The 27,784-nt window shown below is 45.1% G+C and overlaps 1 long non-coding RNA gene across 1 annotated transcript in view; it reads left to right on the forward strand.

Annotated features, from left to right (window-relative positions):
- The window catches only part of LOC132591761 (uncharacterized), a 48,567-nt gene extending 21,504 nt beyond the window's left edge, over nt 1-27,063 (forward strand). Inside the window, exon 2 of the long non-coding RNA XR_009557219.2 lies at nt 22,557-27,063. This is a non-coding gene — a long non-coding RNA (uncharacterized LOC132591761). The remainder of the gene's footprint in view (nt 1-22,556) is intronic.
- The last annotated feature ends 721 nt before the right edge of the window (nt 27,064-27,784 follow it).

Below are 27,784 nucleotides of genomic sequence, written 5' to 3' on the forward strand. Positions count from 1 at the left end.
ATCAGTGGATTCCAGGGCACGTTCCGACGTAGCAGCCCAAAGGAAGATAGTTTCATGACTCACAATTCAGCACTACTAAACCTAAAGTTTCACTCATTTCAGTCGCATTGCCCTTTTCCAAATCGTCCACTGGCCTGATGAAAGCACTGATGCAAGAATAATCAAACTTCCCCTGTGGCAGGGGTGCCAACTTGAATAAAATATTGGGGAGGGGGGCAGGTAAGCCCTGCCCGGTGTTGGATTAACGGATAAGCTAAACAAGTTATAGCTTAGAAGAAGAAGAAGAAGAAGAAGAAGAAGAAGAAGAGGAGGAGGAGGAGTTTGGATTTGATATCCCGCTTTATCACTACCCAAAGGAGTCTCAAAGCGACTAACATTCTCCTTTCCCTTCCTCCCCCACAACAAACACTCTGTGAGGTGAGTGGGGCTGAGAGACTTCAAAGAAGTGTGACTAGCCTAAAGTCACCCAGCAGTTGCATGCGGAGGAGCGGAGACGCGAACCCGGTTCCCCAGATTACAAGTCTATCGCTCTTAACCACTACACCACACTGGCTCTCCAGTGTTATAGCTTAGGGTCCCACTCTCTTGCCCCCCCCCCCAAAAAAAAAACTAAAGGAAAAAACCTGGATGTACATTTCCAAAATATAAGATAGAAAAAACAAATAAAGGTAAAATCAGCGTCTACTAGAAGGGATATCGGCTTTTGAATTGGCTGTTTCTTAGCTGGAATCTAGACACATACAGAAAAAACACTGTGAAAATGCTTTTTTTTAAGTGTTTGGGGGGGGGGAATGAATTTGCCATAAGCTCACCATGGCCATCTGGAGTTATATTTGTATAATGCAATCAAAACGCCCTTAAAACATTATATTTGCAGCTTTATAGCTGAGTCATTACCTTCTGTTCCTTAGGAACGGTATTTAAGAGACACAGATTCCAGACTTAGAAGACTTTCTTACAGCCAGGCTACATGGTCCATTATTGGAATATCTCATTGCCGGCTGTAGGTGTGGGATTGAATGTGTGAAGGCCTGTTTCTCAGGGTAGTGCGCGCGCGCACACACACACACACACACACACACACGGCATGTCAGAGGAAAATCTCTGCCCTTTGCTTGTCTGTGCTTTGCTTAATGTACACATTTTTGTAAGCTTTATTTTTGTTCATTATTTGCACTGCTGTATGCGTAAAGGTAAAGGTACCCCTGACCGTTAGGTCCAGTCGTGTCCGACTCTGGGGTTGCACGCTCATCTCGCTCTATAGGCTGAGGGAGCCGGCGTTTGTCCGCAGACAGCTTCTGGGTCATGTGGCCAGCATGACTAAGCCGCTTCTGGGGGACCAGAGCAGCGCATGGAAACACCGTTTACCTTCCCGCTGTAGTGGTACCTATTTATCTACTTGCACTTGACGTGCTTTTGAACTGCTAGGTTGGCAGGAGCTGGGACCGAACAACAGGAGCTCACCCCGTCGCAGGGATTCGAACTGCCAACCTATGGATCAACAAGCCCTAGGCTCAGTGGTTTAGACCACAGCACCACCAGCTGTATGCGTACTTCCCCCTAATGTACATATTATTACAGTATAAATTTTATTGCACACTAAAATTCATCCCCATCTCTTCCTCCTCATACACCATTTTTTGGGGTGCTGTTTTCTCCCAGCATGCCTCCAAAACAACATGAGTGTGATAGGCTGAGAGGAAAAGTGCTGGCGCAAGGGCGAACAGATCTGAGAAAGGGGGTTCAGTTTCTTTCAACCATGCATTCTTTTTTGTGTGTTAAAAAAAGAAAACCCGTCCTCGTTGCACTTCCCCAAAGGGGCAGGCATTGCTTGGTATGACCACATCTGTTGCTGCCATCCAGAATGCTGGATGTTGCCTGGGCAAACATGCAAACAAATTCCTGCATCATCAGCAAGCCATTTGTGTCACTGACACAATGAGAGTTAGTGTGGTCTAGTGGCTAGAGTGTTGGGCTGGGATCTGGGAGACCAGAGTTCAAATCCCCACTAGTAATAATAATAATAATATATTTATACCCTGCCCATCTGGCTGGGTTTCCCCAGCTATTATTTTGCTTCCAGCAAAATATTAAAATACAATAATTCATCAAATATTACAAGCTTCCCTAAATAGGGCTGTCTTCAGATGTCTTCTAAAAGTCAGATAGTTGTTTATTTCCTTGACATCTGATGGGAGGGCGCTCCACAGGGTGGGCGTCACCACCAAGAAGGCCCTCTGCCTGGTTCCCTGCAAACTCACTTCTCACAGTGAGGGAACCGCCAGAAGGCCCTCAGAGCTGGACCTCAGTGTCCGGGCTGATCAATGGGGGTGGAGATGCTCTTTCAGGTATACTGGACCAAGGCCGTTTAGGGCTTTAAAGGTCAGCACCAACACTTTGAATTCTGCTCAGAAATGTACTGGGAGCCAATGTAGGTCTTTCAGGACCGGTGTTATGTGGCGCTCCCAGTCACCAGTCTGGCTGCCGCATTCTGGATTAATTGTAGTTTCTGGGTCACCTTCAAAGGTAGCCCTGCATGTAGAGCGTGTTGCGGTAGTCCAAGCGGGAGATAACCAGAGCATGCACCAGTCTGGCAAGGCAGTCCGCGGGCAGGGAGGGTCTCATCCTGCGTACCAGATGGAGCTGGTAGACAGCTGCCCTGGACACAGAATTGACCTGCACCTCCATGGACAGCTGTGACCTTGGGCAGGTTACCACTTCTCATTTTCGTTGTCCCATTGTTAACTCCCATTCAACAGGTATATAGTTCAGACGAATATTCGCTGGAAATTTTAGCTTCGTCTGGACAGTTGTAATTATACAATCTGACACTTTCTCCCCAATCTTAGGAAGTATAGAGCACCGTACAAACGTATGTTTCAGGGAGGCACGAGTTGTGACGTCAGACCGACACAACCACCTTTGCTCTCTGCTTCAGTTTTGCCAAAGCACCAGCTCAAGTGATGAAAGCTGAAGCCCGTTTTCATTTGTCAATGGTCCAGCCACTGTGGTCTTTCTCTGGAGGAACCAGCTTCTCTATCCATCTCAGGAATCATAGGAGCAGCTGTTTCACTTATTAAAGCCTTAGCAAGCCAAGCATGGAGGGTTTGTGTGGGTTTTGTCAGAGAACATATCGAGGAGTTTCCTTTTTTGCCTGTTTTATTTTAGTAATGCAGCGTTGTCTATTTTATATTTTCTTAACGGATTGTTTCAGGAGTTCCGGTGGGAACATCACCACCCCAGATTTATTAGAGTGGTGTGTTGCATTGTTTCCATTTAATATAAAACTTAAATAAATAGAAAACAACCCTGTCGTGTGGGTGTGTTTGTGGGTGTGTTTGTAAGTGGCCCACTGCAAAGAAGGAATAATCTGCTGAAACAAACAGATCACTTCAGAATTTACTGGAGTGTACTAATATAGCTTCTAAAAATGGGGTGTGATCTGCTTCCTTTAACTTTCAAGTTTTCCTTTCTCCTTCCATAGCTGTTGCCTTCCACCAACACCCCGGCGGCTCAGGCAGTACAGGAAACAGTTCGCGAGAGTTAGTGAACCAAAGCTCATTTCCATATTATTTGCAAGAAATTGAGCTGCTTTATATAATTATTTGTGAGTAACTTCAGCAGGTGACATCCTGCCATTGATAGACATATTTGGCCTCTGTTTGTATAACCTGTACGAAAATGTTACCCTGAAAATATGACTCAGCCCTGGTAGAATCTTAACAGAATTTGTAAGAATAGAAAAACAATGGAAATATTTCGGCAAGGCCAGCTTTTAGGCAGCAATTTGTCATTTCAGGGAGATAGAAAGCGCAAAACCCCATTCTAAATCCAGAGTACAAGGTTTCGGTTGGGGTTGCAGATACAGGCAATGTAAAACAACGCTCTTTTTACTTTATTCTTCTTGGTTGCCTTTTAGTGCAGCGAATTTTGGAGGAATCATGGAGTTGTGGAGTTGGATGGGACCCTGAGGATCATCTACGGCAACCCCCTAGACCCCCATAGGACTATAACGTGGGCTGCCATTATGTTTGGAAACACCAAGTGGCAAAGTTATTTGAATGGACTTTGCCGCTTTTAGGTCAAATCATGGATGAAAGTATTGGTGCCTTCCGGCTGTTGGTTGCAACAGTGAGCAGCCTGTTGTTTCTGGGATTGGAAAGCCTACAAGCAGGAAGTTGAGGCAACAGCTATACCTTTTTGTTTATCCATCACAATTGCCCAGCGTATCTCTATGGTGTTTCTGGTCATGAGGACTAGAAACTTGGAGAAAGTTCAAAAATAGTGGCACTTTTTGTTTCCCTGGGGCTATATAGGTATGAACTGCAGAAACTCAAATGAGTTAGAGTGGAAAAAGAGCTGGGGGTTGCTACTTCTATGTCTTCTGGACCAAGGACATTGCAGTGTTGCTCAAGACTTGGACCACTGCAGTAATCTGAACTCTGCTGATAACCTAACAAGAGGCTACTTTGGTAGAAATATTAATTGTGTATACTGTATAACAAGAGGTCTTATGGAAGCAGACATAGGCATTTGGAGAGAGACTCTGGCCACGAGGTTATTCTGCTTTGAAGAGAGATTGTTGATCATATAATAAGCAATTTAGAAATTAGGAGAAAACATTAGGCTACAGTGAGCAATCTCTCTGGCAATGTGATCCCCCGCCCCCCGCTTTCTTGGCCTTAATTCTCTTCCATGACTAAAATGTGCCTTTTCATGAATTTATTGGCAACAAACAACATGTGATTGCTTGGGGGGATGGTTGTTTGAGGAGCAGCCACAATTTATCAATTAAGTTCATTCACAACAGCCAGTTGTATTAAAAGATGCTACTTACCAGCCTAGGCAGTGTGTATATTGGTCCTGGGCTGCCCAGACAACAAGACTCTCAGCCTCATTGATGTGGTCTGAAGGAAAACAGAGCAATACATTTGGCACCAGCTGGGCTGCAGGAGTCGCTGGAAGGAGGTGTACAAGGTGCAATCCAACCGTCTTCGGAACTCCACTCTGGATGTGTGTAGGGTTTACACTTTAGGGACGCGGGTGGCGCTGTGGTCTAAACCACTGAGCCTCTTGGGCTTGCCGATCAGACGGTCAGTGGTTCGAATCCCCATGAGGGGGTGAGCTCCCGTTGCTTTGTCCCAGCTCCTGCCAACCTAGCAGTTCAAAATCACGCCAGTGCAAGTAGATAAATAGGTACCATTCTGGCGGGAAGGTAAACGGTGTTTCCGTGCGCTCTGGTTTCCATCATGGTGTTCTGTTGCGCCAGAAGCTGTTTAGTCACGCTGGCCACATGACCCAGAAAGCTGTCTGTGGACAAACGCTGACTACCTCAGCCTGAAGCGAGATGAGCGCCACAACCCCATAGTCGCCTTTGACTGGACTTAACCTTCCAGGGGTCCTTTACCTTTTTAACTCCTTAGCCTTTTCTACTCCCAAATATGTCCCATAGGTAGAGGGCACAGATTTTTCCTTGGGGTTTACTCCTGAAGCCTTTCTTGAGTATAGGCCCGAGGCAGCATTTTCCTCCTTCTAGTTGGGCTCCCTTCTCAGGTGGACGAGCCCCCACCTGCCCCTCACTTCCCTCTACAGCACGTGCAGTAACCACTTTCTATCTTGACCAGGCATCCCCAAACTTCGGCCCTCCAGATGTTTTGGACTACAATTCCCATCATCCCTGACCACTGGTCCTGTTAGCTAGGAATCATGGGAGTTATAGGCCAAAGCATGTGGAAGGCCACAGTTTGGGGATGCCTGATCTTGACGGTTGGATTCAGTCTTGGTCTCTTTTGCTCAATCCACCAGAGCCTGTCTTTGCATGCAGATCAAGCTGTTTTTTGTTGCTAAGGTGCAGAAGCGAGAGCCAGTAAAAATGTGGTCTAGTGTCTTCTGTCTTCCAGAGAAATGAGAGTAGCCAAAGAAGGCTTTCTCCATGTACCCCTTAGGAGAAGAGGCATTCTCCCCAGTGAATCTGAATTTTAGGTTCAGATGTTACTTTAGGACTTCTTTTTAATTTACCCAAGGATTTCAGTATGTTTTAAATTTCAAATTGAGCACAGGGATTCCAATTGTAAATTTCCCTGATAATACATTACTAAAATTAATAGTTAATGTGTGGGCCAACAAACAACATGTGATTTCTTGGGGGGATGGTTGTTTGAGGAGCAGCCACAATTTATCAATTATTTTCATTCACAACAGCCAGTTGTATTAAAGGAATGCTACTTACCAGCCTGGGCAGTGTGTATGGAGGTCCTGGGCTGCCCAGACGACAAGACTCTCATAAGAAAAGCATTTGAACGTAACTCATAAAATGAGATCAGCATCGGGATTAAAACCATGGCAAAATATGAAAAAGCAAAAACATCAAACAGAAGAAGGGTAAGAACAGCACTATAAAGAAGCGGGATAATGTCATTCAAAATAAACACCAGTTTGCCACCATGCAACAAAGCCAATAGTTAAAGTGTGGGCGGTCAGAATTAGTGGACACAAACTAGGATCAGAACCAAGTTGCACTATTTTTACACGCATAATTTTTAAAGATTCAGTTATGATTTACAAATATAAATTGAATCCTAATTTGAATACATAATATCATGATGTATGATATCGTAATGTGCCTTATTATATATTTGGATAATTTGAATTATACCTATTTTTGTATTTGTTTTGCTTATATATACCGTATAAGGTAAAGGGTAAAGGGAACCCTGACCATTAGGTACAGTCGCAGATGACTCTGGGGTTGCAGCGCTCATCTTGCTTTATTGGCCAAGGAAGCTGGAGTACATGGTCATGTGGCCAGCATGACTAAGCCGCTTCTGGCGAACCAGAGCAGCGATACCTATTTATCTACTTGCACTTTGACGTGCTTTCGAACTGCTAGGTTGGCAGGAGCTGGGACTGAGCAACAGGAGCTCACCCCGCCACGGGGATTTGAACCGCCAACCACACACACACACACACACACACACACACGGCCCCCTAAGAGGCAAAGCAGTTGTTTTATTTATGTTTCAGTTTTCTTTTTGCTGATAGCAGTGAAGTTAACACCCGGGCAGGAATCAGAAGAAGCTTTGCCTCCCACCGACTGGCTGTTCTGCTGGGTGTTTGTGTGGAATGACTACAAAGAGCCAGTGAAGATTTGCAAAGGCTTTTTGCTTTGCGTTTAAAACTAGGCCGCCTAGTTATGTGGTATCCCCATAAACTTCCCTGCCACCCTTTTACAGGAATCCCCTCATGCCAACCCCTTCGCGCAACTGCGGGGTGGTGTTTAAAAAGTGTGGGACCACAACCTGTTAAAGTGTTAACTTCACTTTAGCCCATTTATTTGAGCCGGCCTTAAGCACGTTTCACGACTCTGCGGCTGGGGAATTTGGAAATGCAGCCAGCCATCTGCGGAATAGAAATCTATTAGTGGTTTAAAAGCAATTTTTGCAAAGAGCTCAAATAGAGGGGATGGTGGGAGTTTTGTCTGTTTGAATGTACAGCTGCCACTATCATGGAGAAAGAGGGGGGTAGACTTATTTTAAGTAAAATGGGGTTAACTTTCCCTGCCGCCACTTCCATGGGACATTCACCCTCCATTATGAAAGTGAAGCAGGAAGATACTTAGTGTTTTTTTTTCAGGGGGGTGGTTGAATTATAATATTTTGGGGGGGGGCAACCCATTAAATAAAAGCTATCAACCTGGGGTAGCTCAGTTGGTAAAGCATGAGACTCTGAAGCTAAGGGTTGTGGGTTCGAGCCCCATGTTGGGAAAAAGATTCCTGCATTGTAGGGGGTCGTTGGCCATCATGTTTCCTTCCACCTCTGCAATTCCCTGCGAGAAATGATGTTACAGGGAACCAGGCAGAGGGCCTTCTTGACAGTGGTGCCCTCCCTGTGGAACACCCTCTCATCAGATGTCAAGGAAACAAACAACTATCTGACTTTTAGAAGACATCTGAAGGCAGCACTCTTTAGCGAGGTTTTTAATGTTTGGTGTTTTATCACTTTATTATTATTATTATTATTATTATTATTATTATTATTATTATTATTGCGTGTTTAGACCCTTAAAGCTCCCCCTTAAATAATTTCAGACAAGACTCAATTTTTGCTTTGGTTTTTGGCAGAATTTAGGCCACAACTTTATTGATTGCAGCAAGCGAGTGGTTGCATAGGCTCTGGTTCGACTAGCTCCCTGCACCGTGGCAGGTAGCCCTGAGCTAGGTCAGCCTAGGGTGAGCACCCGGATAGGTGGAAAGCCGGGAACAGGCTATGTCCACCACCCAGATGTCCCCCTGGACTCAGGCATGGGCACAACCCCCTCACAGGGTTGACCAAACCATAGAGTCCCTGGATTCCTTTAATGGAATACCCTTCACATACGGATGGCGCGAGCGTTCCCCCATCCCTATCACCTGAACCAGAGCCTATCTGCAACCTTACAAGTTGTGACATTTTGCTATGCAGCAGGCAAAACCCGTGGCAGGTAGCGCTGACCCAGAGCTCCATCACAGGTCAACCTAGGGCGAACACCTGGAATGGCGGAAATCCGGGGACATGCTATGTCCACCACCTAGATGTCCCCCTGGACTCAGGCATGGGCACAACCCCTCGCAGGGTTGACCAAACCATTGAGTCCCTGGATTCCTTTAACGGAATACCCTTCACATAGGGATGGCAAGAGCATTCCCCCATCCCTATCACCTGAACCAGAGCCCATCTGCAACCTTACAAGTTGTGACATTTTGCTATGCAGCAGGCAAAACCCAAATGGCAACAGCCAATCAGCCAAGTGGGGGAAATTCCTGCCCTTCCCCTGTCCCAACGACAGACGACACACGACGGCATAGCAAGGGCAAGCGCAACAAAGCCCTAAAAGTAGGGAGAGGTGTGGGGCGGTGTTCCAATTCACGCACTGAAAGAGGAAGCTCTGGGTCACATGCATGGGTATATATAGGTCCCTTGATCCATTTTAGCCTGCGTCCCATTGGCCTGATTAAACCCTGCATCAAGGGACCTACCACTTGGGTGTTGTGGCTATTCAATCATACCCACCCACAACACAGGATTTGGTTGCCAGGTCTCACTGCAACATGTTCCCTCTTTAAGGGAGGACATGATTTATTAATATTCTGTTGGGAGAGGGTATAAATCAGGCATCCTCAAACTTCGGCCCTCCAGATGTTTTGGACTACAATTCCCATCTTCCCCGACCACTGGTCCTGTTAGCTAGGGATCATGGGAGTTGTAGGCCAAAACATCTGGAGGGCCGCAGTTTGGGGATGCCTGGTATAAATAATATAGTATTATTATTATTATTATTATTATTATTATTATTATTATTATTATTATTATTAGGTAGCACTGTTCCCAGAGGCATGAGGGAGAGATGGAAACCCTCTATTTTTCTGTTAAAGACTGAGACACACACGCAGAGAGCCTCTTTCTATGGGCTTGGTCAGTTTTGTGTTTGGAATGTCTCTCCCATCCTTAATTTGGTCCTTCAGTAGCTTTGCTGTTCATTCTGAAGGGCAGGAGGACGCAATGACTTCCCCTGGACAATTAATGGGTGCTGTTTTGTTTAATGTAATCTGAGTCACACGGGTACAGTCTCTCCTTGATTTGTCCCTCCTCTCGTGGTCTGCGAATCCCCCTTGCACATAAATAACGGTGAGATAATCACAAAGGGGTTGAAAGACTTCAGCAAGTTGCTCTTTGAATGACTGGCTCCGTTTTACAGCTACATGGAAAATCTGTGTAGTGTGTTTGATTTGCCATTCCTTCCAGGTTCAGAGATGCACTCTGAAGGATAAAATCAGCCCTAAAGATAGAAAAAAAACCCAATCAATCAATCAATCAATCAATAATTAGGGCTTTAAAGCTTTGCCAATGCTGGACAAATGTGAATCTATTGAATCTGAAATTTTAAATTCATTTCACAGGCTTTGTTGTGGTTGTTTAATTTGTTTAATTTACAAAATTACTGCATTATCTCTTTCCCCAGATTGTGAAGCCTTTTCTATGTTGTTGAAACTACTATATTTTCTCCTCAAATACTTCTGAAAGAAAAAAAAAATTCCCTTAAAAGGTCCAGTTTGGCTTACCAAAAACAAATTAGTAACCATTATCAGTTACATATGGGTGTCCGAAGTTTACCAGTGTTGACTTGTTCTACAATCAAAATGCAACTTTTTTTGTTTTAATTTTTACTGTTTAAGTATTTTCTTGCAGAAGCTCCAAATCCAGCAAAACAACAACAAAACAACACCAAATGGTAGAGCTTTATTTAGAAATCTAAACGGCTTCCACTATGTGTGTGTGTGTGTGTGTGAGTGTGAATGCAAGTTTCATGATTGAAAATGTTCAGCAACATCTACTGTGTCCAAGTGGTTTGCTGAGAATGCCATGAAACTGGGAGATTACTTCCAAATCACGAGCTATTTCCCGTTCCCCTTTTTAAAAATTCTGTTTGTTTTTAAGCATAGTTAATGGGTTTTTTCCTGCACCTAAGTGGCCTAAAAATGTGATTTCAAATCTAACACATCTAAGATGGAGACAGAGATGAATTCATTGCCTATGATGAAATGTGAAGCATTGGCCCATTTGCGAGGAGCCCTTGGGTTGGGTGTGATTATTGATTTGGCCTTGAGAACTTGGTTTTGGCCCTCCTTAATGGGAGCCAGAGTTATAGGCTTTCTAGTAGTGATGGTGTCTTGCAGCATCCCAAGCAACTTTCAGTTGGAAGGATGCTATGCCTCTCCAGACGTCACTATTTTCATTGGAGAAATGCTCAAGGGAATGGTATATAAGAGTGTGCTCCCTTGACTTTCCTTCCAACCAGGAGTTGCAAAACTGCAATGGCTACTTCCTGTTTGTTTGGAAGAAAATGTTGAGGAAGGCCAATATGACAAGTTGAAGGTTTGGGGAGAGGTTCAGATGAGCATGTGAGGGGCGTGTGGATGGTGGGAAGCAGCTGCGGAGCACCTCTCACATGCAAGAGCTTTCGGAATACACTCGTACCTCGGAAGTCGAACAGAATCCGTTCAGGAAGCCCATTTGACTTCCAAAATGTTCGGGAACCAAGGCACGGCTTCTGATTGGCTCCTGCAGCCAATCAGAAGCCATGGCAGACGTTCGGGTTCCAAAGAACGTTCGCAAACCGGAACGGTCGCTTCCAGGTTTGCGGTGTTTAGGAGCCAAAACGTTCGTCTCGCAAGGCTGATCGACTTCTGAGGTACGACTGTAATACCGGGGCTAAGCCTGACAACCTGGGCTGGGGGCTCTGGTGTAAATGTGTGGACTACCAACCAGCCAAACATGCACGCCGAGTGAAAAACATACCGCTCGCTTCGAATCAAAACAATTCTGGAATCCAAAGCAAACCTCTGGCTTTTGCACAATAAATTCTGGCAACTGGTCTGGAGAGCGGGGGGAAAATCCACTGGCTGCTTCTCTATTATCCCCCACCCCAGGCAGGGCTTGTTGGCAGGTCAGCTTGTTCATTCTGCCACTAGAAGCTACTCTTTTGCTTAGTGTGAAAATGTTGCTTGCTTGCTTGCTGGCTTTACTTGGACAAATCATGAAGGGATTGTTTGCAGATGTTCCTCTTTCCCCAAACCCAGCCCTAATATGGTTCAGCTCAAGAACTGGGCATTGAATACTCACCCTCTTGCTATGGATTTGGTGCAGTGGTAGCCAACAAGGTACACACCAGATGTTGGAGCCACCCCTGACTGCTGGCCATGCAACAACATCTGGGGGGCACCATGTTGGCTGTTCCGGCTCTACTCGCTCCATAAGCCATGGCTGTCGCAGACCAGAGCTAGCCGGGCAATGCTCTTCTTTAGACTGAATGCTGGTTTTAATGTTTCCTTGGAGATGTGCAGTATAATTTTTAAGATGATGAGCCTGATTGAGTTTTTAAAGAACAAATCTGAGACAAGGCTCTATTCATAAAAGAGAGTATGTTCTTCCCGTGGATAAATACCATAACTAACTGATGTTGGAATGCCTGCTTCACCACTGCCTCTCAGAATAGACACAAGAACTCTGAGCAGAAACCTGCACGGATTCTTTCTTTACGTGTGTGCATGCATGTGCACAACCACACTGTTTTGATTATGCAGTGGTACCTTGGTTCTCAAACTTAATCCGTTCCGGGAGTCCATTCAACTCCCGAAACTGTTCAAAAACCAAGGCTCGGCTTCCGATTGGCTGCAGGAGCTTCCTGCACCCAAGCAGAAGCCACATTGGACGTTTGGCTTCCGAAAAACGTTCACAAACCGGAACACTTACTTCCGGGTTTGCAGCATCCGGGAGCCGATTTGTTCTACAACTAAATTGTTTGAGAACCAAGGTACAGTCATACCTCGTGTTGTGAACGTGATCCGTGTGGGAGGCATGTTCGCAACCTGCAGCGTTCTCAGCCTGAAGCGATTTGGCACTTCTGCGCATGCGCATGATGTCATTTTTTAGTTTCTGCGCATGCGCGAGCGCCAAAACCCAGAAGTTACCCATTCCGGTACTTCCGGGTTCGGCGCGGTCCGCAACCCGAAAACGTGCAACCTGCAGCATTCGTAACCCGAGGTATGACTGTACCTCTGTATTCTGTCTTACTAGGGTTGCCATATTTCCAGAGGTAAATATCCAGAAAAAAAGAGTTGTTGAGCTTTTTGGGGGGTGATTGCTCTCCCCAAACCTGGACATTTGCTTAAAATTGTAAAAATCCCTCTGGATGGGCATGTAGAAGACCCCTCAAAAGAGGACATGTTCAGGATTTCCCGGACATATGGCAACCCTGGTCTTCCAGTCAGGTAACTCTCACTGATTCTGTAGTTCCTCCTCCTGTGTATTTTGTGGAGAACAATATAGTGTAGTCAGATATCTGTTCTGTGCCAATGTGTAAAAAAATCAAGCGAGATGCAGCCGTCCAATACACCGCCTGGGATTGCTCCTATTTCTGGAGACCTTGCTGGAGTCAATTACAAAGTCTCAAAAGAAGTCAATGTGATCGAGCAGGTAATGAGCTGCGCTTGTGTCAGAGAGGCCTGGCCTCAGCTGGATGGCCTAGGGTGACCCCTTATTTGAGTTCCTTGTAGGCACAATTATATATGAAAGACTCGTTTTGCAGGGTTGTTTGGAGGGTTAATGCACCAGAATGATATCTATGAGATTCAGGGTCCAATCAGGCATGCCCACCCTGCCAAACACACCAGGATGTCTAAGTTCAGAGTTTCCCAAACTTGGGTCTCCAGCTGCTTTTGGACTGCAATTCCCATCATCCCTGACCACTGGTCCTGCTAGCAAGGGATGGTGGGAGTTGTGGTCCAAAAACAACTGGAGACCCAAGTTTGGGAAGCCCTGGGGTAGAGCCTCAGCATGTGAAATGCAGTTCATGTAGGCAAAGCATGATTCCTGGCTTTTGCCTGGGAAGTTGGCTGTGGATTAGACATCCAAGGATGCCAGAGGTATGGAAGATAGTGGAGGGGAAATCTGAGCATGTGAAGCTGCCATAAACTGATTCGCACCATTGGTCCATTTAGGATTCTCTACTCTGGATTTAAGAATTCAGACAGTGGGACAGATATTGTGGCAAACATTGTCCCAATCTAGCACCAGAGATACAGGCAGACTGATGCATATTCATGTGCTGATGGGATCTACGTTGGTTGTGCCTACCAAGGAAAGATGACATCAAACTAGGATTAACTGAAAACATCGACTCAGTTCCCTGCAATAACTGAAACAGGCCAAATGAGTGCTAAAAATTCTTACTAGGAGAGGAACCAAAAATAAGACAGCGGCAGCCAGTATAATCCAGTTCTTTACATATATGGTACACCCCAAATGTAGAATGCTCTGTTCAGTAGTGATCACCCCATTTGAAAACAGGTATCTTAAAGTTGTATATTACAGAAAAGGACAGGTTGATTTTTTTGGGCTATTATTTATTTATCATATGCATTGACACCCCATCATTAAAATAGATTTCCAAGGCACTGTGTCATTATCAATGAGCTGGACTGGCTTCCCTCTAGGAAAAGGCAAAAGAGCTTGGGAATCTTTAGTATGCAAATAGACATGGGATATAATCAGAATGTGCAATTTTCATTTTCATTTTGCAAATGTTAGGAATCAGACAGGAGAAGAAATCTTGCTTCCTGCTGCAGTTAACCTAGCTGCTAACGACCAAACCCAGATTTTTTTCATGGCTGTTGGGTGCTTGGATTTTACATCCTTGGCTGTACTAGAAATGCATAATATTATGAAAGATGTGCATAGACTTGATCAGGCACCCCCAAACTTCGGCCCTCCAGATGTTTTGGACTACAATTCCCATCATCCCTGACCACTGGTCCTGTTAGCTAGGGATCATGGGAGTTGTTGGCCAAAACATCTGGAGGGCCACAGTTTGGGGATGCCTGGACTAGATGGAGACAAATATCCTTCTGCTATAGCACCAATTTACTTGCATGAGACAATTGGGCCAATGATCAGTAGGTTCAGATCAGACAGAAGGAAGCCCTTTTGCATACTGTATACAATGGGATGGGAGGAACTTTGGCCTTCTAGATGTTGGTACAACTCCCATTTATCCTAACTGTGAGTCATGCTGGTTGGGCGCTGACCAGAGTTGGGGTTCAACATTATCTGGTTTCCTGTCCCTGGAAACAACAGAGAGACCAGGTCCAGGACCCAAAGAACCTCATACCTTGGTGCCAGCTTCTGCTTACGGGTACAGAAGGATTCCCAATTTTGCGTTCCAAGCACAGCCTTTTATGCCACTTTGAATCCTGCTCCAAAGGACTTCTCAACCCTCAGCAGCTACATTTTGGTAGTTGCGAGGAGCTTCAGTGGGGAGGGGAGGCAAGAACGTCCCATCATGTGCCTAGAATTCTTTGGATCCAAGCCATAACGCATGTTTGTTTCGAAAATGTGGTAACGCTGCAGATTGGGTTGGCTTCTAAAAAAGGATTGGATACATCTACAGAGGGTAGGTCTAACAGTGGCTTGGTAGTGAAATAGGACCTCTGTGTTCAGAAGAAGTGGAACAGTGGCTGAAAATCACATGATTTTCTGCTTCTAAGCTTCCCAGAAACATCTGGCAAGGCACAGTTGGAAACAATGTGGATTGGATGGTTTCAGAATGATTGATCCAGGAAGCAGTTATGGCTTAATACGCTTTGTGCATTCAGAATGCTACAAAATTGTTTGATAGCAGCTCTGTCTGCAGTTACTGTTTTTGCAAGCTAGGGAGACTTGCTTGCCCTCCGTTTTGGGGTCACCACCTATTTTAGTGCATTCCTCATGTGTTCAGAACATTCTACCTGCTCCTGCAAATCTAAACCAGGGAACGGTGTTAAGTTTAACCAGGCATAGGCAAACTCGGCCCTCCAGATGTTTTGGGACTACAACTCGCACCATCCCAAAACATCTGGAGGGCCGAGTTTGCCTATGCCTGAGTTTAACAAATCCCTAATCCAGGAGGGACGCGGGTGGCGCTTTGGGTTAAACCACAGAGCCTAGGGCTTGCCGATCAGAAGGTCGGCGGTTCGAATCCCCGTGGCGGGGTGAGCTCCTGTTTGAAAGCACGTCAAAGCACAAGTAGATAAATAGGTGCCGCTATAGCGGGAAGGTAAACGGCGTTTCTGTGTGCTGCTCTGATTCGCCAGAAGCGGCTTTGTCATGCTGGCCACATGACCTCGGCCACATGACCCTGGTTCCCTCGGCCAATAACGCGAGATGAGCGCCGCAACCCCAGAGTCAGTCACGACTGGACCTAATGGTCAGGGGTCCCTTTACCTAATCCAGGATAGCAAACAATAATTTGATTGCTGGGTTTGTAAGTATTAGTTAAATCTATCAGTTTCCTGGTTGTCACAGGAGAAAGTGGTTTAACAAACCTTAGAAGTACAGTGGAACCTTGTGTTACGTACCATCCTCCTTGCGAACGCTGCGGGTTATGAGCTCCGCCGACCCGGAAGTAGATGCCCCTTGTTGCGAACTTTGCCCCAGGATGTGAGCGGAAGTCGTGCGCTGGCAGCGCGACAGCAGCGGGAGGCGCCATTAGCAAAAGTGTGCCTCATGTTAACGAGCAGTTTTGGGTTACAAACAGACTTCCAGAATGGATTAAGTTCATAACCGGAGATACCACTGTACTGTGTTAAGGTGCAGAAGAGAAAGTAGGCAGGGGAGGGAGGGAAGAGTAGGAAGCCTACACAAATCACATGGTTCATTTCTGGTCTACTAAACCGTAGTTTGTTGGACTGGGATTCATAGAATCGTAGAATTGGAAGGGTCCCTGAGTATCATCTAGTCCAACCCCCTGCAATGCAGGAATATGCAGCTGCCCCAAATGGGGATTGAACCTGCAACCTTGGCCTTATCAGCATCACAGTCTAACCAACTGAGCTACCCAGGCTGACAATTTGTTATGTCTGATCTGAACCAAAGTTTCATTCTTTATGAATCCGGTTATTCATGTAGATGACAGCATTTTGTATTGCTTCTCTTCATATGGCCTTAAAATAAAATAAAAAGATAATATTCCACAGTGCATGGCTCAGACTGAAGTTCATAAAAATAACTTCGTAGAAAATTCACACCACCACAAATTAATACTGATTTATACAACTATATAACTCTTATTTGTATCTTTCTAGTGGGTCTGCATGGCAGTAAAGTACATCTAAACAATTCCATGATTACTTTGATGATTAAATATTGCTACTACAATCATTTATTTTTTTACAAGCATTATACTGCCTTGTCGTGGCACTTTTTAAGGACTGTTTTCTCTTTTGCCAGAAACAATATAAGTGAGGAATAGTGGTGATAATCATGGCAGCAGGGGATGTGGTGGGTGTTTTAAAATAATGTGGCCGGGAAAAGAACAATGGAAGCCAGAAGATGCAATTGCAGCTGTGGCATCCCATTTACTTGAGCATTTGAGTCTAGCCACGTCCTGCTGCTACGCATGCTGTTAAAAGTGTGTGGTGTTTAATGAAGCAAATCAAACTTGATAAAGCACAGGTGAGCTTGATTAATTGATTCAGATGGTGGCATTGCAGCGATGGGCAATGTAGGCTTTCCCCATGCCTCTTGACACTAGCTTATATAGTACATATGTAATTTCAATATGCGTGCTTGCAGGAAGGGGGAGGGGGAAAAATCAATCTGCTCAGAGAACAGTGATTAGCAAATACCCTTGACTGATTAGTACGCTCTTGAGCAAGAAACAAACAAACAAAAAAATCTTTAAATTTAACTACAGTTTCACACAGCCGATCAGCTCAGTCTTTCGTAACTCTCAGTCGTAAATTGGCAAGCTGAGTGCTCCTTTCACCAGGAAAGAGATCTTCTCCACTAAAAGGTCCACTATGTTATAGCTAGGGCAACAGTCTTCCTGGAGGCTGCAATTTAAAGCAATCTTTGCTTATAGAAGACGATAGACGGTGGTGGGTGCTTTGACAGAAATTCTTGTTGTTGTTGTTGTTGTTGTTGTTGTTGTTGTTGTTGTTGTTTGTATACCACCCTATACCCGCAGGTCTCTGGGAGGTTTGCGAGATAAAATCACAATAAAAGGTAAAGGTAAAGGGACCCCTGACCATTAGGTCCAGTCGTAACCGACTCTGGGGCTGCGCGCTCATCTCGCATTATTGGCTGAGGGAGCCGGCGTATAGCTTCCAGGTCATGTGGCCAGCATGACAAAGCCACTTCTGGCAAACCAGAGCAGCACATGGAAACGCCGTTTACCTTCCCGCCGGAGTGGTCCCTATTTATCTACTTGCATTTTGACGTGCTTTTGAACTGCTAGGTTGGCAGGAGCTGGGACCAAGCAACGGGAGCTCACCCCGTCACAGGGATTCGAACTGCCGACCTTCTGATCAGCAAGCCCTAGGCTCAGTGGTTTAACCCACAGCGCCACCTGGGTCCCTAGCGCCACCTGGGTCCCTGGGAGGTTTGCGAGATAAAATCACAACATAAAACACAAAATCAATAATCAACATACAAATAAAAGCAACAAAATAACACCCCTTCTTCAAGCCTTTGGGCAAGCCCTGCTTTAAAATGTCTAGTTTTAGGGCAGACTGGAGTTGGGAAATCATATATCTTATATCAAAAATGAGATAAACATATGACAAAGAACCCAGATTTGAGGGCTGAGCCAAAATTGCTACAAAGAACTCCCAGCATCCCTGCAGTGGCGTAGTAATGGGGGTGGGTGAGTGGGTGTCACCGCAGGGGCAGCAGGCTGGGCGGGGCTGACCACCGCCGCCGCCGCCGTGCAAAGCGGCCGCTGCCATCAAGGAGAAACCCCGATGCAAGCGAGACTGCCTCACTCTGTGGTTTGCTCGCGGGGTTTGCCATGTCGCTGCGTCGTATGCCTCCTGTGTGCGCATGCATTGTGACGCGCGACGCATGTGCGTGACGGACACCCCGCCCCTCGGCGGGGTGCCTTCAGGTTTAGCGGCTAGCTATGCAGCTGCATCCCTGACCACCGGTCCTGCTAGCTAGGGATGATGGGAGTTGTAGTCCAAAAACGGCTGGAGACCCAGGGTTGGGAAGAGGCAGCAGCAGCATCCCACCCGTCCCTTCCCCCACTGTCAGCAGGGCCGGCCCTACGGCCAGGCTTGGTGGCGCAGGGCACCACGGCGCCGGCCCGCCAGGAGGGCTCCGCGAGCTGCGCTGGCCCGCCGGTCCGCCGCGCAGCTGCGCCTGTGGCAGCGGTGCTGCACGCTGCACCCACCCGCCCACCGCGCTGGGAAACGGGGCGGGAGGGCGCCAGAGAGATCCGGCGCACCATGGCGCCAGGGGCGCTTAAGACGGCCCTGACTGTCAGGAGGGGCTCGAAGAGACAAGCACAGTGACTACTTACCTGTAGGAGAAGTTGCAGGTTTCTTACCATCAGACGAAGTTTGCGTGTGGCAGTGGCCACACTGTGGCTCCAACAGTTCAGCTCAGGGCGCAAGTCTGGGGAAGGGTGCCAGCTACCTAATCACCAGAAACATGTGTGTGCATATTTACATTCAGAGGCTCCTGTAAGTTCACGCTTTGTCAGTAAAGAATTAAACTACAGTATCGGCCGTTTGTCCTCCTTGGGCTGTTCAACACATCGCTGTTCCTTTGTTTTCCTGTCTGCAAACAACGTCGTGCATTTTCTCTGTTTGCATTTGCTTTGTTTTTGCGCTGAAACGAATGGTGCGGAATAATATATCAGCAATGTAACCAATTCAGTAGATAATTATGTAAAATGATGCCACAGTGAGACAAATAGTATAGCTCTTGTCGGAAGTGAAACTGCAGCGGAAAGGAAACAAAGGTTGGAACACAAACCAATACCTTCTTACATCCCTAGGACTGCTGGAAGTTACGTGCAATGTGCGCACTTTCAGCAATGTTTCGAATGTGTAGACTTGCATATGGTTTGGGCCTCTGGGAGGCTCACAGCAATGGCAACCAAGAGATTACATGGGCAGGAGAAAAGAGTGTAGTGTTTCGTAGGATAGCTCAGTCAGTAGAGCATGAGACACTTAATCTCAGGGTCCCATCTTGGGCAAAAGATTCCTGCATTACAGAGGGTTGGACTAGATAACTTGCATGGTCCCTTCCAACTCTATAATTCTATGATTCTAGTAGTCTACCTGTTTGTTTGCTTACTCCAAGGGACAAACAGAGATATCTGCCTTGAAATTAACTGGCTCAGTTGGGAAAGTGCAATAATTCTTAAAATAAAATAAAAAAGATCTTGAACTTTGCCTTGTTTCCCATGTTGCAGCTCATTGCTAAATTCTGATGCAGGCTGGCAATGTGCAAAATGGCTGGGTAAATACCAAGCTCGCGGTCTCGTCATTGGCATGCCAAAAGAAAGCAAAATCTTTCAGCACTCCTAGCTCCTAGGGACAGGACGGACGGATGGATGAGAGGCAGCAAGAAAAATGAGGGACTTTCAGGGGCAGCTGTGTTTTACTAACCCAGTCATAATGCCCCTAAAAATCCTTATTGTTCTTGCAATGTTCAGCTGTGATCGTCAGCAGAAAGAGGCTTTCAAAGGTGAGTATCCAATTTTGGTATTTTTTTTTTAATCAAAGCTGGGCACTGGTTGGCCCCAGGAAGTCAAAGTGAAAAAGGAGCAGAAATCCTACCTTTAACAGCAAATAAAAGGCAAAAATGTCCCCCTTTAACTATGCCTTTGACTGATTGTGATCCAATGTGGGGGTTTTGGGGGGGGGTTATTGAGTTGTTATTTTGAATATGCATATTGTGGTTTTATATTGCGATTTCAGTTTGTGAACCATCCTGAGACCTCTGGGTATAGGGCAGTATACAAATTTAATTAATAAAAAATAAATAAAGATAACAAAAAGCCTCGAGTTTTGTCTTTATGCTTTGCTGTACTTGTTGCAAATTTCCCACCCGCTCCCCAAATTGTTTCTCAAAACCTTTCAATGGTAGACAGATATAATATTGAAAGGAGTCCTCTTCTTCTTCTTCTTCTTCTTCTTCTTCTTCTTCTTCTTCTTCTTCTTCTTCTTCTTCTTCGGCGATCACTCAAGATTGTCTTCCATAAACACAGTTTTAACAATGAGTCCATAAGTGACTGTGGAGGCCAATTCTGGATCTACACGTCCTTCCACAGTGGGGACATAGGTTACCGGGTGGGAGTTGATCATGGTGTGGATTTGCCAAGCGTGCCTTCCTCTTAGCACGTTTCTCCCTTGTGTCCTAAGTTTGAGTGTCTTCAAAGTCCATGACACCTTTGGCAAAGGCTGTTCTCCAACTGGAGCACTCGCAGGCCAGTGTTTCCCAGTTGTCGGTGTTTATACTACATTTTTAAAGATTTGCTTTGAGACAGTCTTTAAACCTCTTTTGTTGACCACCAGCATTACGCTTTCCATTTTTAAGTTCAGAATTGAGTAGTTACTTTGGAAGACGATCATCAGGCATCCGCACAACATGACCAGTCCAGCAAAGTTGATGTTGAAGAATCATTGCTTCAACACTGGTGATCTTTGCTTCTTCCAGAACACTGATATTAGTTCGCCTATCCCACCCGCTCCCCAAATTGTTTCTCAAAACCTTTCAATTGTAGACAGATATACTTATGAAAGGAGTGTGGAGCTCACTCAGTAGCATTCTTGTTGGATTTCATGCAAATTAGTCCTTTTTCCCTTTCAGGCTCCAGATTCCTTTTCTTTCTTTTTTTCTTCCTAAAACCAGTTTTTCAGGTTTCAATACTCATCTTTGGATATTGATGGTTGGCACGCACTTGTGATACCCAAATCCCCAGAGCAATGTTGCATTTTTTGGAAAATGTTTCTGTGTTCTTTATTTAATAAGGCACAGAAGGACCGGAAAAATCTGCACATATAGTGTTGTGTTCTGTTTTTAAGGCTTGAAGACTGCCGAAAATGTGGGGAGGAGCTGACCAGGCCTGGCTCTAAGGGTAGTCTCGGTGGCGCGGGCCGGCAGGGCGCCAGGCCGGCAGGGGGTCGCTGCACGGTAAAGCCGCGTGGAAGCCGTGTTGCGCGCTGCGCCCGCCCACCAAATTAGAAAGCTGGGGGGAAGTTCATGTCGTAGATGAAGAAGAATTTGCTGTGATTTCTAAATATTACCCCTGCCTTCGCCCTTACCTTCTTTTCCTTTCAGCCAAACAACACTAATTTCATATTAATTTGGGTTGGTATAAAATGTGACCCTTGGAGATATATACACATACATACACACCTTTTCATACACATAATGCAGGAGACCACATTGATTGATTATCATCCTGGATTTCCCCAAAGCTTTTCACAGATTTCAAAATATTATGATGTGAGACCCCCCCCCCCAGCTTTATTTCCGTGCTCACCAAGCTTTAAGTTTGCGAAGGGTGCTGCTAATCAAATAGTTACCCCGCTCATAAGGGGTTCTGATGCATACTTGGGCATCAATATATATATGCTGTGAAAATTGGTTTTTTGAAAAAAAAAGTTTTAAAATATATATGGAACTGCCAGTAGCTCACCAGCGCCACCTGGTGTCACATTTGTGTAATGCGCTTAAAATGTTATATTTGCAGCTGTATAGCTGAGTCGCAGGAGGTCCACAGGAGAGTGGGGGGGTGCCCTTTCCCCCTCTTCATATCCATCTTGGAGAATGCATCATGGAGCTCATCAGAAGTCCTTGTGTGCCTCATATCTACTGGGGATCGGGATTTGTCACTTGCTCATCATGGAAAGCTTCTACTAGTCATGAGGAGGGACAATGCAGGACATTGATGCCCTGCCCACTGACTGCTTAGAAATCACATGTCATTTCTTTCCTTGTGGCTTCTGCTTTTTGCCAGGCGGAGTCTGCATATTGTCATGCAATTTTGTAATCTTAAGGGCAAAGCCTTAGCATTTAAATTGTCAGATTCGTTATCCAGTACCATTTCTGGATTTGCATGGTGGTGATGCCTATAGCTTTGTTTATGATGTAATGTTAACAGGGAAGTCCCGGGAAATGCACATGATTTTGGGACTCTTCCTAGGCTTTTTCCAGAATCTAATCTGTTTTATCCTTTTTTTGGTCCACAGAGCCCATGAAACATTTATTGATGGTCAGTCTGGGAGATTATGCGGAGCATCGTGACTCACCTACCATGCCAGAGAAGTTACACTGCATGCGGGATGGTCTTTTTTGTATGCCATTGAATGTATATTGGGCTTTAATGTCTGAAAACTGGGTTTGGGTCCTGCAGTTACCTGCAATGAGGAAGCACCTGTAACAGAACGAATCCCGTGCTTCGTGGCTCATTCATCATTTAGCTGGCTATTAGCGGGAGATAGGGCATTCCTATTCCTGTTGCCAGCTCACAGATCAAAGTAGCTCTGTTCCAGAGGTATAAGGTCAAAACACTTCAGAACAGGTACTTTAGATTAGCCTAGAAAGCACTGTTGTCTTTGGCCACCACCACAAACTGTATGTGTATCATCTTGTCGGAGAAGTTGCTAAGCTGTTTAGGTTTTTATTTGGGAGAGGGGTATGGGAGGGAGCATGTTTCACCCCCCACCATTCCTACACAACTGATCTGGGGATGTGGGGACGCTGTGGTCTAAACCACTGAGCCTCTTGGGCTTGCCGATCGGAAGGTCGGCGGTTCGAATCCCCGCAACGGAGTGATCTCCGATTGCTCTGTCCCGGGTTCTGCCAACCTAGCAGCTCAAAAGCATAGCAGTGCAAGTAGATAAATAGGTACCGCTGTGGCGGGAAGGTAAACGGTGTTTCCGTGCGCTCTGGTTTCTGTCACAGTGTCCCGTTGTGCCAGAAGCGGTTTAGTCCTGCTGGCCACATGACCTGGATAGCTGTCTGTGGACAAACGCCGGCTCCCTCATCCTGAAAGCGAGATGAGCGCCACAACACCATAGTCACCTTTGACTGGACATAACCATCCAGGGGTCCTTTACCTTTACTATATCTGATTGTCTGATAGGGCCAAACATGTACAGCCTTGGCTGCTGGAAAGGGACTTGAGAACCACTTATGCAACATGACTCCCTATCGACTCAGGACACATGTGCAGAAACCTACTTCCTGGCATGTCTGACCACTAGCCATAACAGGGCAATAGTGTTGGCAATTGCCATGTGCCAAATGGCTTGAAAAGTACAGCTGTCAAAATAACTCTTTACCTTTTATTTAAAATAAATTTTATTTATTTACGCCATTGTCCCTTGCATTTGTACCTTGATGTTCCTCCAAGAAGGTTGGGATCACATATTTGGGGTCATTTGGCTCCCCCCCCCATCGCAACAACTACCCTGTGAGGTAGATTGGGGTTGCCAAGCTTTTGGGGCCGGTGGAATTTGGGAGAGAGCACCTCCTCTAGTTTCTTCTCTCGCTGCCCCTCAGTCCCTTTCAAACCCCCCATCTCACCCTTCTGACACAGAGAGAAAGAACATGCACACAAACACTGGTCCCATTTGCACGATGCATTTAAAGCAGGATCGTACCACTTTAAGCAGTCATGGCTTCCCCCAAAGCATTCTGGGAGCTGTAGTTGGTTAAGGGTTAAGGGCGCTAAGAGCTGTTAGGGGAGCCCTATTCCCATCACAGTGCTACACTTCCCAGAGTGGTTTAACATTCAATCCCTCTTTGCAGCACTCCTAACAACTGTGACACAGCATATGATCCAATGGTGGTTTTGAGGGGTTCCCCTGTGAAAATTTCGAGACTCCATAAGGAGCTCTCTTTTGTTCTGGGTTCCTTCCTTGTTCTCCTGCGTGAGGGGAAGGACCCTGTTGCAACAGCAAAAATAAAAGCTTTGCTTCTCAAACTTCTCTGGTTGGCCTCTGTTATATCCTCCGACCGATGGAGAACCCAATAAGGGCTCTTGTGTACCCCATAAGGGAATAAGGGCAGATTTTTGCTTATTACAGGGGGGAGGCAGGGAACTTTCCCCACCTGACTCTCTGCTGCATGAACCCTCTTGTACCTTGAGGGCACCTCCATATTTCCCCCTCAGCCTTCTGACAACACACCATGGGAACTCGCCCTATTGACCAAATGTTCTCACTCCTGAGAGCTTCTCCACCTACTACTGAATGGAAATATCTTCTCTTGGTGCAGAGGTGAGAGCCTGTTTTTCTTGGCAAGGCCAGTGGATATGATTAGCTTTATCTCTGTTTGGATTGTTGTCTTTAACACAGAGGAGAGGGCATTACCTCACCCTGGAGCAGGCTGCAGACCCAAAAGCGATTATGCCGGAATATTTTTAGTGCTCAAAACAGGAAAGGCCTGTTGTGGCTAAAAACATTTGGCGATTCCGCCCCCCTCCCCACTGCCCCTTTTCTTTCTCTCTCCGTGATCCCATTTTTATCCTCTTGTTCTAAGGCATCATAATGCCACGATGACTAGTTGTTTGGGGCGAGGGGGTTGAAAGAGGAAGTGCTTGTGTGCTGGGGAATGATTTTCCTCGGCTTCCTCTTGACAATAAATCATGCACGGCTGTTAAGACGAGGAGGAATTCCTGACATATCTCCTCTCAATCTAGAGCCTCGAGTTTCTCTCATGGCCTGTGTACTCAAGTCGCTGGTTTTTATCTCTGAAGTGTGGATCAGACACAGAAAAAAAAAACAGCAGACCTGGTGCATTCTTCCCTCCTGCCATGTCTCAGTAGCAAGTCCTCTTTTTCAAAAGCGTGTTTTCTTGTATATGGGCCCACTATAGGGTTGCCATATTTCGAAAAGTGAAAATCTGGACCCAAAAGTTGCTGAGCTTTTTTTTTTTTTTTTTGCCAAAGTTGCTGCGATTTTTCTGGCAAAATCTCGAAAAAAGGGAGAAGTTTTGAGCTATTTTTAAAGAACTTCACCAAAATCTAGACTTCCAACATGGGTTGGCATACATCCAGATTTCTCCTGACTGCTTCCAGATGCTGTATTCTGGCTATGTCCAGGTTATTCCAGATGCATGGCACATAGCTGTCAACCCTCCCGTTTTTTTGTGGGAAACCCCCTTATTTAAATCCATTTCCCACTGTTACCCCGGATTGTAAAATAGCCCGTAAATCTCCCGGATTTTAAAGGAAATCACCAAGGTGGGAATGTCAGAGGGACGGGGTCTGAGGAAAATACAAGGGAAATAAGAGTGGTTCAAAGCAAAAATGGTACTTCCTATGAAATGATTTGGGAGGCTTTGACAGCTAAAAATGGTACCTCGTGTGAAATGATCGGGGAGGCTTTGAAAGTGATAGAGCAGAAATGAGAAGGGAGAATGTAAAATTATTTAAAAGGCCTGGAGGAAAACATATAAAGATTTGAAGAGAATGTGGGAAATGGCAGTTGTTAAAAAAATTGAAGTTATGGTTTTGAGATGTACAAGACTTGATGGACTTATGGAACGAAAGACTTGGTTCCTGTATTTGAGAGTGGATGCCAGGCCAAGACCTACTAGCCTATATAGAAGGAAGAAACCACCGCCAAAGAAGATAAAGAAGATTGGCAAAATAAAATAATGAACTGTGCAGGACAAATTAAATAATATGAAACCCAACAAAGAAAGAGGACTTTGAGCTCAAAAAAGGGACAACTGTTTAATGTATATCTTTTAAACCTTGTCTATAGATCTCTACATTAGTTTAACTTTTAAAAGTCACTTGTCATAAGATGAAGAAGGTTTTAAAATTGGATTGTTAAGAATGTAAGGTTTCATGGAAGTCCATGAACAAGCACAAACAATGGAACCGAAAGAAGGAGTGAAGTCAAGCACAGAATTATGGTTTAAAAATTTGTTAATTTTTTTTTCTTCCTTTTTTGTTATTTTGGAAAACCTCTGGAAAATTAATATGAAATTCACAGCAAATTACAATATTAGAGAAAATACGTTAAAAATGAACCACAGATGGTATCTCACACCTTCAAGGTTGTCCAAGATGTATAAGAACATTGCGAACGTATGCTGGAGGTGTGGGAGAAATAATGGGGATTTATTCCACATGCGGTGGTCATGTGAAAAGAAAAAATGGTTCTGGGATAAGACGAGATAAAAAAAATTCTGGGAATTACTTTCCAAAAAAGACCAGAGACTTTTTTGTTAAGCATCACAGGGAGAGATATCCCAACGCAGCAAAGATAAATCTTCCTGGGTGCTACAGCTGCGGCTCGAATACTTGTGGCCAAAGGGTGGAAAGAAAAGGAGGTACCGAAAATCACGGAATGGCAGAGTAAATTGCAGGATTTTGCTGAAATGGCACAACTAATGAATAGTCTTAGAGGCAATTCAAAAGTTGTTTTTTTTAAAAAAATGGGAAAGGTATAAGAAATATGTTCAAAAATATAATAAAAATGTAATACCCATGACAGCTTTTGAGTGATACTAAAAGGAAATAGGGTTGAACTATAATTGTTAGGATGTAAAAGGAAATAAGAATGTATTAGAATAAGATCTTTAGAAGTTTGTACTACTGTAATGGTATTGACATTCAAATATAAAGATAAGTCCATACACGTGAAATTAACAGGAAGTCTAAACCCTTCCCCCCTTTTTTTCTCTTTCTTTTTTCTTCTTCTTTGTATCTTAATTTTATTTAAGGGTGGTAATAGCAGGGGGGAAAAAAGATAATCAATGATGGTTATTCCGTATTGTGTACGTCCTGCTGCGTATAATGTATGTGAGTTTATTGCATATTTTGTATGGTACGGTATGGGATGTTTTGTATGTTATATATATTTTGTATTTATGATGAATAAGCAATAAAAAGGACATTTTAAAAAAGGAAAATTAATAAAATGTTATAAAAAACAACAACAATAACAGCTTCCCCCAAAGAATTATGGGAGCTGTAGTTTGTTCAGGGTGCTGAGAGTTGTCAGGAGCCCCCTATTCCCCTTACGGAGCTACAATTACCAGAGTTCCTTGAGACAAAGGATTGTCTTCTAAACTATGGCAGGAATTTTAGTCAATAGAGATAACTGCAACACACACACACAGACACACCAACAAATCTCCAGTACAAAGTTTTGCAGCTGGAGTCAGTCAGGGCCCTGCCCTCCCAGGCCAGGTGGGAAAAGTCATACAGGAGAGGGAGTGGGTCTTCCAGGGCTCACAGCCAAGGTGGCATGTGCTTGCTAGTTCTCTCTAAGCCACTATCTTGCAGTGGGCTCGTTGAAACACATTTCCTTAGCTGCATGAGGATTTCAGCAATCATTCATAAGGCAGGGCTTTGAGTATTAAGCAACACCTTGCACAAGCAAGTCTGTAGGCTGCACACAGTGCTGATTAAATGATACGGAGGTGCCCTAATGTTCAGAACGTCATGTGAAATCAT

This window comes from Zootoca vivipara, chromosome 2, assembly GCF_965207765.1.
Source record: "Zootoca vivipara chromosome 2, rZooViv2.hap1.1, whole genome shotgun sequence".
Classification (NCBI taxonomy): domain Eukaryota; kingdom Metazoa; phylum Chordata; class Lepidosauria; order Squamata; family Lacertidae; genus Zootoca; species Zootoca vivipara.